Here is a 16,015-nt window from a genome sequence, read left to right as displayed (position 1 = left end):
TACATCAATATCACATGTATATATACAACAAAATAAACTTTTCTTTTAAAAAATATAAGTCTTTGTTGGCATAATTAAAATATTTAGAATCATATTATATATATATATATTATATATTACACCATATCATGTATCTTTTATATATTTTTATAGGAAATTTTTATTTAAAATGGTATACTTGCTTTGTTGAATTACCTTTTTAAAATTTTATTTAAAATAATAATTCACTATTTTAATTTACATTATACATTATTTTTATTTAATATTTCTCTAAGAACAAAATAATACATTTCCTTGATAAATAAATATTTTTAAGATTTATATATTTAATTAATTAAAATGCTTCTATATTTATAAAATACTTTTAAGTATAAATATACTCATGATTGTTAAATCTACTTTTAATATATAATATTATTTTTATTTTAAAACAATATTAAACTAATATATTTATGTAATTGTGTTATAAATAAACACTGTTGTTAAATTATATTATATATATGATTTGATGTACTCCATCCAAATTATTTGCACATATTTTAATATTTTTATTACAACTTTATATTAATTTCTAAACCAAATTTTTTATATTTAGTTATTAATTCTTTCATATATTGCTTCATTAAAAAATTTAATTAATAGTATGTAAATGTTGGTAATATATATGACTTCGAAACCGTTTTTAATATCAAAATATCATCACATATTTTATCTTTTCTATGTTTTGCGCATATATTATACTGTGCAATTTTTTTATCACGTGCGTCAAGGGTGAAGTTAGAAATTTTTAAGAAGATAAAATTAATTTGTATATTTTATGAGAGTCAAAATGCAATTTCACAATTGTAATAACTTATATCTTTATAATTTTAAATGATTAAATTATAATTTTATTATTTTAGGGTCAAATTATAATTTTACCGTTTACTCAATTAAAATCTTGTAAAACTTAAAGAGTCAATATTGCAATTTTACATTTTAGGGGTAGTGCCTTTCTCAGCCTCCTAGCTCCGTCCCTAATGTGCATTGTACTGGTGAGAAAACCAGTATATTTAATATAATAAGGACCAAAATCATGTAATTATGACAAGTGCGGATTTCTCTTTTTTTTAATGTAATTTCTATATTTTTTTTCTTTTTTATGTAATTGTTCATTATTTATTAGATTAGATTTTTCAAAATTTTCATTTATCTATTAATTGTATCTATATGGTAATAATAAATTTCAAAAACTCATTTTATCTCTTTAGAGATATAGAAGTGTCATAAATTCTATATTGACCAGATAACACTCTTATAGTTAACACTTACTGTTACACCTGATATTTCCTTAAGTCTGAAATTTAGGAATAATTGGGGGTTAAATTGAAAGAATTCGTAAGTTGACAGGTTTTACTGAAAAATCAAGAAAAATTTAGTGGTTGATTTGGACATAGTTGAGTCACATTTCTCGTTCAATTGGATTAAGACCAACTAGTTTCTTAGTGGGAGACAAAATGGTTATCGATGGGTAATTTTTATAGGGTTGATAATCGTGTGTGAAAGGCTATAAATAGCTGAGAAATGAATTCTCAGGGTGAAATCTTCTCAATTTTGTTTAATTTTATTCTCTTCTTCATCTTTTTCTTTGGTTGCTCCAAAGAAGTGATAATTTCGGGAAGCTCTGCATGGAGCGGTGATCATGAGGTTTTAGTCGAAAAAGTAAAAATCTAGTGAACTGGTAAAGTCCTAAGTCCTTTAGTGTTCGTAAAATTAAGAAATGAAGTTAAGAATTCCTTGAACCTTTGAGGGTTTTTGTATGTTTCTGAAAACTGAGTTTTTAAGTGGGAATGTTAAGTTTAATTTATGGTTTTGATTATTATGCTTAGCTGCTAGGAGAATGGAAGCTCCGGCATTCGGAAAAGCTAAGCTGATGAAGCAAATAAGCATCAGGTGAGTTTATATACTCCATACATGGATGTGCTTTGAATGTTATATGATTGATATGATCTTTGCTATTTGAGAATTATATGTATACATAAGGATGACTAGGTATATGAATGTCCGCAAGTGTGTTGGTATGCATGAAATGGTTGTGGTACTACATATAAACCTAGTGTACACCGCGTTATTCTGTTTATGTGATGATACGCATGTGTCTGCGTGTTTATGAATTGTGAAGTATGGAGGGAAATTAATGACGGGATAGACGGAGCAGGATTTGGCGTATGAAGGAATGGGCGGATGGACAGGGAAATGAAATTTTTGGTAGATTCCGCAATTCGATGTTGCAGGTTGTAAACCGTGATGTACAGAGCTCCGGGTATTGCGGAAGGGACACTATGGTATTCAAGCATCAAGGTTAAATGTGAGATAGAATGATATTGACTGGCTCACTAGAGCGATACCATGATGATTGCCTGTTGACTCTACGGAGAAATATCGCAACGATAGTAAGGTCCTTTAGGACGACACCGTAGAAACGATTATTAAGTCCTTTGGGGCGACACCTCAAAAAGGTTAAGGTGTAAAATCATAGCTCAACTATGGCAACCAATAGAGTTCGCCAGGACAGTAAACATGGGATAGTTTGCTAGGACATTAAACATGAGGATTACAGGTGTAAGACCATAGCTTGACTATAGCAACCAATAGAGTCTGTCAGGACATTAAACATGTGATAGTCCACCGGAGCAATAAACACGGGGTAGTCCACCAGGACAGTGAACATGGGATAGTCTATCGGGACAATAAAAATGGGGTAGTACGCTAGGACGGTAATTATGGAAAAATCACACAAGCGAGGAAATTGCAAGTGTTGACAAGCGAGAGCTAGCTAGCGGGATTGAGGAATCAGTCAAATAATACAAAAAATTAGAAATGGGAAATGTCTACCAAAACGACAAGCAAGAAAGCTGGTAGGGAATATGGTTGTAACCCAGCTAGAACCAATTATGGGAATGTCGTACTGATAATGCCTTGTATATAGGCAAACAAGAGAGGATTTATCTGTAGATCGTAGGTAAGGTTTTGCCACTAAGAAACTCTGGATGTTAGAGGAAGGTTTTAGAAGAGTAACGAGAGATTCAATCCCAGTATAAGGCTTCATTGAAACCGTAGCTTATACGATGATGCATAAATGTATATACCCAGACAATCTAATCGGTAAAGAGGGGTTAGTTGGAACCTAAGGATAGAAAAAGGTACTAATAGGATTATCTAAGTGGTATATGTCTATCAAAACTATTCCTCTTTGAGGGGAAACTATTGCGTGTATATTCGCCATAGAGTTAATCCCGTAGAGAACCAATATACAAGAAGAGGATTCATAAACTTGAATGGTCGCTTAGATAACAATCTGTTGGATATTGTAGGCTAAAACAGTCTAATACAGATGAACTTGTTATACCTTAAAGGCAAGGTATCTCAAATAGGGCAGATCACAAGTAAGTAATCCATCCAACTTTTTAGTCGAGTGCAGGATGAAATGAGATTAAGTCTACCAGGGTGGCGCGGGTCCTCATTAGTTAACTTGACTGATGGGATGTTAGCAAGTCATTCATGACTATAGTAAAAAAAAAAAGAGTCCACTAAGGACTAGTCAGATTTGGAATGTACATCAAGAAAGAAATAGCCAAAGGGTCTTTAGGATGGAAGTTTAGAAGGACAACCTTAAGTATATGGCGAAAGGACAAATGTAGATGAAGAGAGGATAGAGTCCGCAGTTACTACGAGACATCTGAAAAATCACAAAAACTAGTCAGATGACTATAGGATCGACCAAGGGAAGATCACTATCCCAAATTAAGAGAAATTGTCCCAAAATAATCTAGGAGTTAAACGTATTTAGTTTCTTTTCATTTTACTACCCTTGCAAGATGGGGTCTATTTATGAGTAATATAGTAAAGAAACTCACTAAGTTCTTTTGTACTTACAAAATTTGGGCCTATGTTTGTAAGACTCATTGGGTGATTGAGGATCTTGAGGAGGGACCAAACCAGACCGTGTTAGATTAAGGATTATCGTCTGTATGGTGTCATGCACATAGGAATGGGTATCTTCAAAGGCTTCACCTTGGGGTTAGATATATTGTAATTAAATAGTTTTACTTAGAGTATAGAACTTTCAAGGTAGTCAAATTAAGGTTGGCTTAAAGTTCCATTATAAAAAGCATTCAAAATAAATTAATAAAGTCATTTGGCAAATTTTTCGATTAAATTATTAGATCAAATTGGTTCAATTGTGACACTCCATATCCAGACTCGATGATCGAGTCGGGTAAGGGTGTTACAATTTTAGTGGTATCAGAGCATGGTTTATTCGATCCTCTAGACGTAGGAATTGGAAATAATACCCTTTATGTGCATGATGTTCGACCTGGCTAGGTCCCTTAAATCCTTATTTTTATTACGTTATTATGTTATGCGTATAGATATATTCGCCTAAATTGGCGGACAAAGACGAAAGTAAAAACAAATGATTTGGAAAAAGTATAGATAAAGTGTGATCCAACCCGATTCGATTTTTCTATTTCCCAAAATAAACTTTAATATTCGATATTAAACAATTTTCTCATCCCTATTTTACCCCTAGTAAAATTTTGCCGATGTTACTCCAAATAAAATTTTAACGATTTTACCCCTAGACGATTTTACCCCAAATAAAATTTTAACGATTTTACCGCTAGTAAAATTTCGAGAAAATATGTTTAATATTTCACAACTCAACATGTTCATTGTGGTCGAATGGTTTATTTTCATTTTCGGGCTTCAAAATAGCTCAAAAACATAAATTCATTCTTCCGATCATTTTAAGTAATCCATATAGAATTGCAAATGAATCATTTCCATTTCCATTTTGGAAACCTACATTCATTTCCAAATGATTCCATTTTTTCATTTCGAAAAAAACCATAATCATTCCTGAATGTTTCTCATTTCTCTTTTCCTATTCATTCCGTTCATTTGTATTCAAACACACAATTCATTTCTGGTTTTAACAAGCTAGTGGAGGGACCAAGTGGACATATGTAATTAGGGCTCAAATTATTTATAATTATTTTTCGGCTTTTTACTTATTAATTATAAACCCATTTAGTCATGAAGTCATTCCACTATAGTATTGTGACTAAGTTCTTGCAAACAACATACCATTACGAAAGCAACTACTCAATGCTCGTCCAATTATATTCTAATAAGTGTGTTACCCTCATATGATTTATAATTATTTTCCAACTTTTAGCCTATTAATTATAAACTCATTTAGTCTATATCTCACATTTTGTACCAAATTGCAAACAATTCAAATTACTATCAAACATACACAAATTATTTATTGAAAATATAAAATATAAATACAAACATACCATATAAACTTACGGTTAATTCAACAAACAAGTTCAAACTTTAAGGACTATTCAAAATTGTCTTTTCCTTTATTATTTTCAATTTGGTTCAATTTTCTATCTATACAATTATTTAGTTCAATTGTCAATTTCAACCCTCTTATTTCATCCAATTATAAGTATGTATCAGTTCAATTTCATTTTTAATGCTCACGAAAATTTTGCATTTTATTCAATTTAGTCTCTAGAAACGAAAATTGCAATAATTTGAGCATCAATTTCAAAATTGATCTGAATTAAATCCTTTAGGACCCTCTACTGTCCATAATTATAGAAATTTCATACCAATTTTGAAATATTTACACTTTAGTCCCTATTTTCAAAACTAACAATTTTCACTTTATAAATTAGTTATTTTTCACATTTATTCTTAAAACCTAACAAATTAATACCAATTTCTTTAAGAATTAATCAATAGAAACTTTTAGAAACTTTAAAAATTTTACAAATTGGTACATGAGATAGCTAAATTAAACTCCCACGACCTCAAAAACATAAAAATTACAAGATAAAGACTTTATTGAACATACCAATTTTGTGCCAAAAGTTTGAAGCTCCCCAAACTCTATTTCTTTTCTTTGTTTCGGTTGAAGAAGATAGAGAGAATAAAATGTTTTGCTTTTCTTTTATTTTTGTCTCATATACTTTAGTTAATAATTAATTAAACATAATTAATTAGCTAAATCTTAATTAACTTAATGTTAAACTTAATTAACAAAATTAGTGGATGACAATCTGCATCCACCATTGTTGGACATAATAAAGAAGGTCTAATTGCTCAATTGGTCCTTCAATTAATTAAAATTAACTTTTATCACTTTTACAATTTAGAATAAAGAAGGTCTAATTGCTCAATTTGTCCTTCAATTAATTAAAATTAACTTTCACCACTTTTACATTTTAGTTTTATACCTTAATTAACTATCCATTTGACAAAATTAAGCAGTCAATTTTCAATTAACCTTTGTACTAACCTCATAAATATTAAATAATAACATTTACGGACTCAAACATCAAAAATGAGGTTCTAAAACTGTATTTTTCGATACCACTAAATTTTGGGTCGTTACATTTCCAATTTTTTCCAGTTCAGTCCCAAAAAAGTGATTTTCATCACACCAATACATATTCCAATTTATTCTTATTAAAATTAATCAATAATAACTCACAATTTTCATTTTATTCAAATCTTCACTTTAGTCCTGAAACTTTTTATAAATGGCAATTTAGTCATTTTTGCCACATTCTCACTTCTAAAAATTATTTCATTAATTTTCATCTCAAATATCAACTTTTTTCCATAAGAATACTTTAATTTACTCACTTTCCTATTTTCTCGTGAATTCACTATGTCCGCTACTAGAATAGTGTTAGGTGTCTAATTAGAAAATTTTGGGGTGTTACAAATTCCATTATCATCAGCGAATCTATGTCATGTAGAATTCATATACTCAACATACTAGCTTTTGGCTCTATTACCAATTAAACACAGGCTTTTAATACATCAAATTATAAGACTTACGCGCACATAGTCCATCACTTACTCGGGATTGAGGTAAGCCACATTATGAACGTGACAAATAAAAAAAATTCATAAATGGATCTAGGATTCTGTTAGCTCAATCAATCAACCAAAATAGCCAAGAGATGGTGAATTGGCTTTTTAAAAATTTGTGGAAGCAAAAGGAAAAAAGTATGAAACAATGAACACAATCATTTAGAATGGTTCAACCCCAATTTCCTACTCCACTACCTTAGCTTTTCACAATTAAGGATTTTTCAAAATTCACTAATTTGATTAACCTTTGAGGACAAGGTTTAACCTTAAAATTCCCTTAAGTTTTCTACCAAAATCTTAAGATACAAACCCTCTAAAAAAGCAAACAAAGAAACAATCCTTACAAGATTAGAATGTTTGCCAATTAAGCACTAATACAAAAGAAACACTTGAGTTGATAGAAAACTATAAATGCTCACAAGTGTATATAAGAAAATTATGAAGAATTAAAGAACAAATATTGATAGGATAGATTTTTGATCTTTTTACTCTCTCTTCTTGTTTCTGAACCTTTGGAAGATAATATTTATAGTCCTAATTTGATTTCTAGCCATTGTGGTTGTTGCAAAATTGAATAGAGTCGTTGGGGATGTAAAAATCAGTGCATTAATGTCAGTTGCAACAACATGTATTGATAACTTTTGATAGGTATCAGTACTTATAGCATTTAATGTTCAATTTAATAACCGTTAGCCCTTTTTCACGTCAATACCTGGAGAAATTTATCGATACTTAATTAAAGATATAGATATCTTTTTATGGGTATCGATACTCGGGTAATTTCTTGAATAAATTTCAAAATATCGAACCTTAAAATGATATTGATACCAAGGGAGGGTATCGGTAAACTTTTTATAGGTATCAATACCTAACTGCAAGTATCAATACTTAACACTTTTGCTTTATTTTCTCTCGAAGTTAAAACGTCAATTTCGTATTGATACCAAAAAAGGTATCAATAAAAATATGATGTTATCGATACTAATGATAAGTATCGATAATTTTTACTTTTCTCAAAAATTCCAAAATGGCAATTTCGTATCGATACTAGGCATGTGTATCGATAAAAATGTTTAGGTATCGATACTTAATGATAAGTATTGATACTTTTGATTTTTGCTCAATATTTCTAAGCTTCGAAGCTTAAAACAATTTTATAAGTGTTAGGGAGCAGTTTTTTTACTTGTTTTAGAATGTTTGAAAGATTTCTAAACTTGTTCAAAATATTTCCTAAGTGTTCAAAGTAATTTTCAAAGTGTTTAAAAAATCTTGACTCTGAACTTCATTAAGTCTTTGTTCAAAACAACTTGTATTCAAAAACATTATCTTTGTTATATCAAAATATTTTATCAAATAAAGCTTAGTTTAACAGATTCATTCTACTTAGGTCTTGTCCAATGCACTGTCAATCCAAACAGTTACATTTGTGTCTCTATCTTTTAGGAATCATTTGCTTCGATACCCCAGACAAGATATCTCCCTTTATTGCACTTGATAGACGAAAATCTTTTAACCCTTACTCAATTTCGATTAAACTATGGAGCATTTAGATTATCTGCTAATATAAGTTATCTTTTTGCATTATGATCCAACCATATAATGCAATTTAATATTAGTTCAGCGTTAGATAATCAATTAGCTAATATTTACTTACATTTTGCTTTGTGTGCAAAAATCATTGAGGACTTAATACAAAAAGATATTAATATAAATGATGAAATTTTATTTAAACCAACCTGTTCGAAAAAATTCAAGTACGTTTGACACTAAGGGCACTAAATCTCAACATATATAAGGATAGAGCAAGTTGATTTTTATCTTATCCAAATTATTTGTAAAGTTTTCTCTCATTAGAAGTTCTTTGGCTGACCTTGGAGAATCATACTTAGGGTATGCTTTCTTTCAATTCCTTTTCATTATTTTCCTTTTAAATTTGGCTAAAGCACTTGGAAACTTGTTGCTTGGTCAAATATTAGAGTCCTTTGGGTCTTTAAATCCTTTCCTTGTTCTTTAGAGAATTTTTAGTTTCTTTCTCATTAGAAGGTATTGTTGGGGATCAACCCGATTAAGCAATAAGTAAAAATTAGCGAAAGAAATTGAGAAATTGAACACACAAATTTAACGTGGAAAAAACTCTCCAAAGAGGATAAAAAACCACGGGAAAAGATAATTTTACTATAATGGAAAAAGAACGAAGAGTACAAAGATGGAGATAAAAACCTAAACCCCTCAAACCTGAAAAAAAAGAACCCTCAAAACGTAAACACAAAATTCTCTAAATGTGTTATGAGTTCTAATCTCTAATGGGTATTTTTTCTAAGGTTTTAAAAGAGCCTATTTATAGGCTAAATTCATAGGTCAAATAATAATAAAATAATGTAGACTAATCAGAGTTTGATTGAAACAAATAAATAGAGTTTGATTGAAACGAATAAATAGCGTTTAACTAGAAGATTATTTCTAAAATTTTACTGAAATAGGAGTCATACTTAACAAATCTCCACATTGACTCATATTTCCATAACGCCATCTTTGCCAAAGCCCACCACAGGCCTATCTTGAACTATGTAGGGAAATAACTGAGTCGAATCTCTGCTTAGAAACTGGAAGACTTCTAACCTTCGACTTGTACACTGCCAAATCAAAACTAACTCGAGTCTGATTTTCACGAACACAGTGCCCTAACTTTTCAACAAAACGGTCATACATTTTTCCCTCCTATGACCAAGTTGCCTCTGCTCCAAACGAGTTGATTTCGACTCCGTAATAGACGAGGGACATCCGATTTCACTGGTCACTATAAAACCTTCCAGAATATAAAGACTGTCGGTTCTTTTACCTTTTAACAAAACGAGAGCTCCACAAGATACCTTAATGCCGCTCGACTCGATATTGATTCTGCATCCTTTCGAGTCTAAAATACTCAATGAGATGAGATTCTTTTGTAAATCTGGTACTTACTGACATCTGAGAGTGTCCTAATCATCCCATTGTGCATCCTAATTTTAACAGTACCAATATGGCTGATAAAATATTTCTTTTTCAGCTATACCAATAAAGCTATTTATTTCAATATGAAAATAATAGAAAAAGTCATCATTGTTTATGATGTTTTGTAACTTAGATTTTACCATTGCTGGAAAATCTTTTAAAAGATGAAAAGAAAAATTTTGTACAATTATTTCTCTTACAAAACCCCATTCGATACTTGTTATATCAAATGGTTCATGGTCCAATCTATATTTTATAGTTGGAAAACTTTCACCTATAAAATTAGTAAAACATAAGATTGTAGAAAATATTAGAAAAAGATTTTTGAAATTGAGTCATTGGTTGCAGATAATTCCATTTATTTTATTGAATATTTCTACCGTTAAAATCATCTAGATTTGTTATATAAAATGATTCTAAATATCTTATTCATAATAGGACTGTTTTTCATTTATGAAAAAATATTGAAATATATCAAGAAGATTTTGTCTCCTTAATATCCATGAATTCTATTTGAAATTCATCTTATTCTATGTATAAAATGATTTTAGTAATATATCTTGACTTCATTTCCTTTAGTTGTTTTTTCAACTAAAATAATGAAACTGTAAGAGCTCTTCTGAAATTGGCTTTTTGATTTGAAATATGGGTTTTCCATATCTCGTTAATAAAATTATAAAACTCTGATGATATACCAGGATTATAAAAATATTTTATTTTTAAAAGATCTTTAATATCTTGAATTTGTTGTTGTTTCAACAAATTCTCTGCTCCCTTGATAGTTTCAGCATAACTGGCTTGAAATGCGGAATTTGGATCTTGGGACCATAGTGATTGACTCACCTTTTCCGGGGTCAATGGAAAAGAAGTTCCAATTGGTTGGTTTACCATTGGATGTGATAAAATATTTGTTCCAACTGGTTGTTTTACCATTGGATAAGACATATAATATCCCTGGTTAGGATAGAATGGTATTTGAGCAGGAACAATTCCTTATTTGGAATTTGTTGCTGCTTTCCCTTTGTTGGGTTTTTTGTGAACGGTAGTCCATTCACCAATTTGTAGAGGTTTTTTACCCCTATCCATGAGGCCTACTAAGATAATCAACAATTATTAGTATAAAATATGTTTTAACTAATAATTTATTTTAATTGGTGTGAAATTTTTATTACACACAATTTTATCTACTAATGGTATTTTTACAGAATTGTTTTCTATGGACAACCTAATAAAATTTCTATCAATAGTAAATGGTAAATACTTACATATAAAATTATTTCCTAATAATATGTTTCCTTGCATTTTAGGAAAACACAAAATTTTAGGAATTATAAATCTAACATTTTTATGTAGATTGATATATTTTAGCTTTATAATTAATTACGGTTTTACTACCTTCTATACCTATTATTTTTATAGGTTTTTCATTAATTCCCATTTTTCTACAAGAATGACATTTTTTCTCAGAATGCTGATTGTAGCTCCAGATTTGTCAAAGCATTTAGAGGATACCTTTTATATTTTCTAAATTCAAATGTACTTTCAATATTTATTCCAACATTCAATTTTTATTGATTGTTGAAGTTTGAATTTCTTCCATTCTAGTGTTTCTAGAATTATTACTAGGTTCATGAGGAAAAATATGTATATGGACTTTTTATTCCTATTGGTGTCTTGTTTGTACTAATATTATCCTCTTCTTCTTTTAGTTGAGAACTAGAGGTAAAATTAAATTTTCATTTGTATTTGTTATATAACTATTTTTAAAATATAGTCTATTACTAGAGGACATATATTCTATAGTACTTACTTGTTTAGAAGTACTTTCTTTACTAATTTTTTCTATCATCCAGTCTTTTGGAATTGATAGATCCCTTAAATTTAATAATTTCGGCTGTCTCTCAGTAGTAAAGCTGTTTGGTTCAAAGAGTTCAATAATTTTGTTATTAATCTTTTTTATTTCTACCTCTATCGTATTCAGTATATTCATTAATAGAAGTCCAACTTATTACCAGATCTTCTGCTAAATCATTAATTTCAGAATTTTTTGTCTAAATTCTAAGGCATAGACACTCTTCTATTAGAGGATCTATAATAGATATAAAATAATTTGGTTTAACCTTAAATCCTATTACGCCATTATGTAAATTAGATTGAATACCTCCAATAAGTGCTTTTATTGGATTATCAAACCTTTTATCTAATAGAACTGCTATTATAGCTCGATAGTTATCATAATAATACCTAAATGTATATATCTAACCTGAGGATATTTCTTTTTAATCCTCTTAATTTTATCCTTAGTAAATAGAGGAATTTCTGTTAATCCTCCACGAGTATCCTCAGCGATTGTGTTACCGCTAATTTTCTCTATGTGTCTCTGAGTCCATATTTTGAACTTAGATATTTGATATATTTCTTGTTTAGAAATATGAGTTTTATTAATTTTCTCTATCATTTCATCAAGAAAGTCTTTTTCTTCTCCGATTAAACTTCCTAGTTTAATATCCCGTTGTTCGTAATTAGGAATTTCTTCTAATTGATTATTAGAACTACTTTCTATATTAAACATAAATATATATTCATCAATATCGATTATTCGATTCGATTCGATATTAATTCATATAATATTTTATCGGTATTTGTTTCCTCTTTATAACATATTTCTAAATCTTGTTTTTCAAGACTTTTGATTATTTTCTTAGCATTCTTTCCTTTGTTAGGAAAAATGTTGCTATATAACCTTCTTCATCACATATAAAACATTTACAAATTTGTTTTTAGGTTTTTAGAAGTTTTCTTCTAACAAACTTTTTATTATTATAACCGAAAATATTTTATTACCGGTTTCCATTTAACTAATTTATACTTCTTATCTTTCTTTTTATGCCTACGATAAGTATTAGGACGTATTTGTTTACATCTAAACTCCCATTCATTTTCTAATATTTTAGTACAATAATTAGTCCTTAGCTTATGCTTAACTTGTTTAGCGACTTTAGTTTCTAAGCAATGTAAAGTTATTCTTTCCTTTGCAAAGTTTATCCTATTTCCTATAGAATCTATAATATCATTGATAAACCGGATGTTTTACTATGTTTATCTAAATAAGACATGTATTTTTTTATACATATCTCATTCCACAAAGGTGGTAACTTATGAAAATATTGGTTTTCCAAAATTCTATATTTTCAAGATTTGATTCGATATTCATGAAGAAATTTTTAGAAAATTCTTCTAAATATCTTATATCACATAACTTAATTTTAGATAATATATAATTAGATATACTAGCTTGATCTTTTTTATCAGTATAACCACAAAATTCTATTTTTAGAATAAAGGTTAATTGTTTTAAAAGATCTTTGGGTGTTCCTATTTGGTTTAGTAACTACCCTTTTTGTTCTTCACATTTCTCAGGTTCTTCCCGACGTCTGAGAAATTGTAGAACATCTCCTTGAAATGTTCCAACAAAATAGTTTAAGAACTTTTCTTTTGACCATGTGTTGTTGTTTACAACTATAGTCATTGATTGTGCCCAATCATCTATGATTTTTTCATAGTCTGATATAGGAATATTAGATAAATCTAAATATATTCCTCCTTGAGCCACATTTCTTTTATTTAAATCATCTATTCTTTGTTGAATAGGTTGATTAGATGCTTCTCCTGGATATTCAGGTTTTACATCATTAGTAGCTATATTTTCGGTTTTGTTACCAAAAATCCTAGTTGTATTTTCAACTTTTTCAAAATCTTTATTAAAAGATCTCATATAAGCATCTGTTTGAATATTCGATTCTATTTTCCTTTTTCCATAAGGATCTGTTGGTTTAGTATCCATAGGTTCTGGAATATCTATTTTTTCATCTTCAGATGAAGTGTTTTCTTCATCAGAATTATGACTAGTGACTTTTATTTCTTCATCCTGATCTTTGAAGTTTTAGAAATATGTTATAAAGAGGAAACAAATCGATAAAAATTATCGAAATAAATCTTGATAGAATTTATATGTTTATGTTAGAAAATTCTAGAAACACTAGAATAGGAAAGATACAAACAATTATTCAACAATTTAAAATTGGGAAAATTAATATTATTACATTTTCAAATTTTCAATCCAGAAATATTATAAATATATTGAAATTACATTTCAATTTAGAGAATATAAAAATATTCTTTACATGCTTTATTAGATAATTGGAGCTACAACCAGTAGTTGTAGAAAAATGCTATTCTTGTAGAAAAATGGGAACCTATGAAAATCCTATAAAAGCAATAGGAATAGATGGTAACGAAACCATAATTCAATAAAAGCTAGAAATATATCAATTTACATAAACAATGTAAGATTTGTAATACCTAAAATATTATGTTTTCTGTTATGCATGGAGACATATTATTAGGAAATAATTTTATATATCAACATCTACCATTTTCTATTGATAAAATTTAGTTATTTTATCCGTAGAAAAATCTTCGTGGAAATACCACTTTGGTAGAAAATCATAAATTTGTGTGTGATAAAATTTTACACCAACAAGAAAAGAATAGATTAAACAACTTGAAACAAATCATTGGTTGTTAAAATTCTAGAAGATAATTTACCATTAAAATTATGGCAAAATAGTCCTAGATATTGTGAAATAAAATTAGAAAATCCTAATAAAATCATTAGGGTTAAACCTATGATATATACTAAACAAGATATAGATGAGTTTGATGTTCAAATAAATGAATTATTAGAAAAAGGATTAATAGAAAAACCTAATAGTGCACATTCTAGTCCAGCTTTTATGGTAAGAAACCATGCTGAGATTAAAAGAGGAAAAGCTAGAATGGTCATTAATTATAAAAGACTTAATCAAAATATTGTCTTTGATGGAGATTTCATTCCAAGAAAATATGTTTTGATTAATCAGGCTAAACAAGCTAAATACTTTAGTAAATTTGATTGTAAGTCGGGATTTTGGCAAATCATGCTAACCAATGAATCTAAACCAGTAACAGCCTTTAGTGCTCATAATGGACATTACCAATGGAGAGTAATGCCATTTGGGTTATGTAATGCTCCTCAAATATTTCAAAGATGGATGGATTCTATATTTAATAAGTATAAAAAATATTGTGTAGTATATATAGATGATATTTTAGTATTTTCTAATACATTAGAAAAACACAAAAAACATTTAAATATTATTTCTCAAGAATTCCTAAAATATGGAATTATATTAAGCCTTAAAAGATAGAGCTAGAGAAAACAAAATGGAACTTTTAGGATTAAAATTATCTGCAGATGGTCTTAAATTACAAGATCATATTATAGTAAAAATAAAGGAATTTCTTGAAAATATTGAAGATAAAAATAGCTTCAATAATTTTTAGGAATTGTTAATTATGGAAGAAATTTCTTTCCTAACATATCTAAAAATATAGGTAAGTTATATGAAAAATTAAAAAGGATAAACCTTTTGACCTGGTCTAAAAAGACTCGTAAATTATTAAAAAAATAAAATCAAATAAATCGAGTCCAAAAGTTTATTTACCTAAATAAGGTGATAAATTAATATTAGAAACAAATGCATCACAAAATCATTGGAGATGTATTCTAAAAGCTAAAACAACTAATAATGAAGAACTAATATGTGGATATAGTTCGGTAAATTTAAACCAAATGAAATTAATTATGTTATATATGAAAAGAATTATTAGCTACAAAAAGGGAATAAAAATTTTCCTATTTATTTAGCACCTAACAAATTTATCATAAAAACTAATAATCAGGCAGTTAAACAATTCCTTACTAATAAAAGTTTGGAAACTGTTCCAAGAAGAATAAGATGGTATAATGAACTATGTACCTTCAATTTTGAAGTATTATAGGTTAAAGGTACTGATAATATCATTACTGATTATCTTAGCAGGCCTCATGGATAGAGGTAAAAAACTTCTACAAGTTAGTGAATGGACTACCATTCACAAAAAACCCAACAAAGGGAAAGCAGCAACAAATTCCAAACAAGGAATTGTACCGGCTCAAATACCATTTTATCCTAACCAGGGATATTATGTGTCTTATCCA

Source organism: Gossypium raimondii, chromosome 8 (assembly GCF_025698545.1).
Source record: "Gossypium raimondii isolate GPD5lz chromosome 8, ASM2569854v1, whole genome shotgun sequence".
Classification (NCBI taxonomy): Eukaryota; Viridiplantae; Streptophyta; class Magnoliopsida; order Malvales; family Malvaceae; genus Gossypium; species Gossypium raimondii.
Note: the sequence above shows the minus strand (reverse complement) of the source record.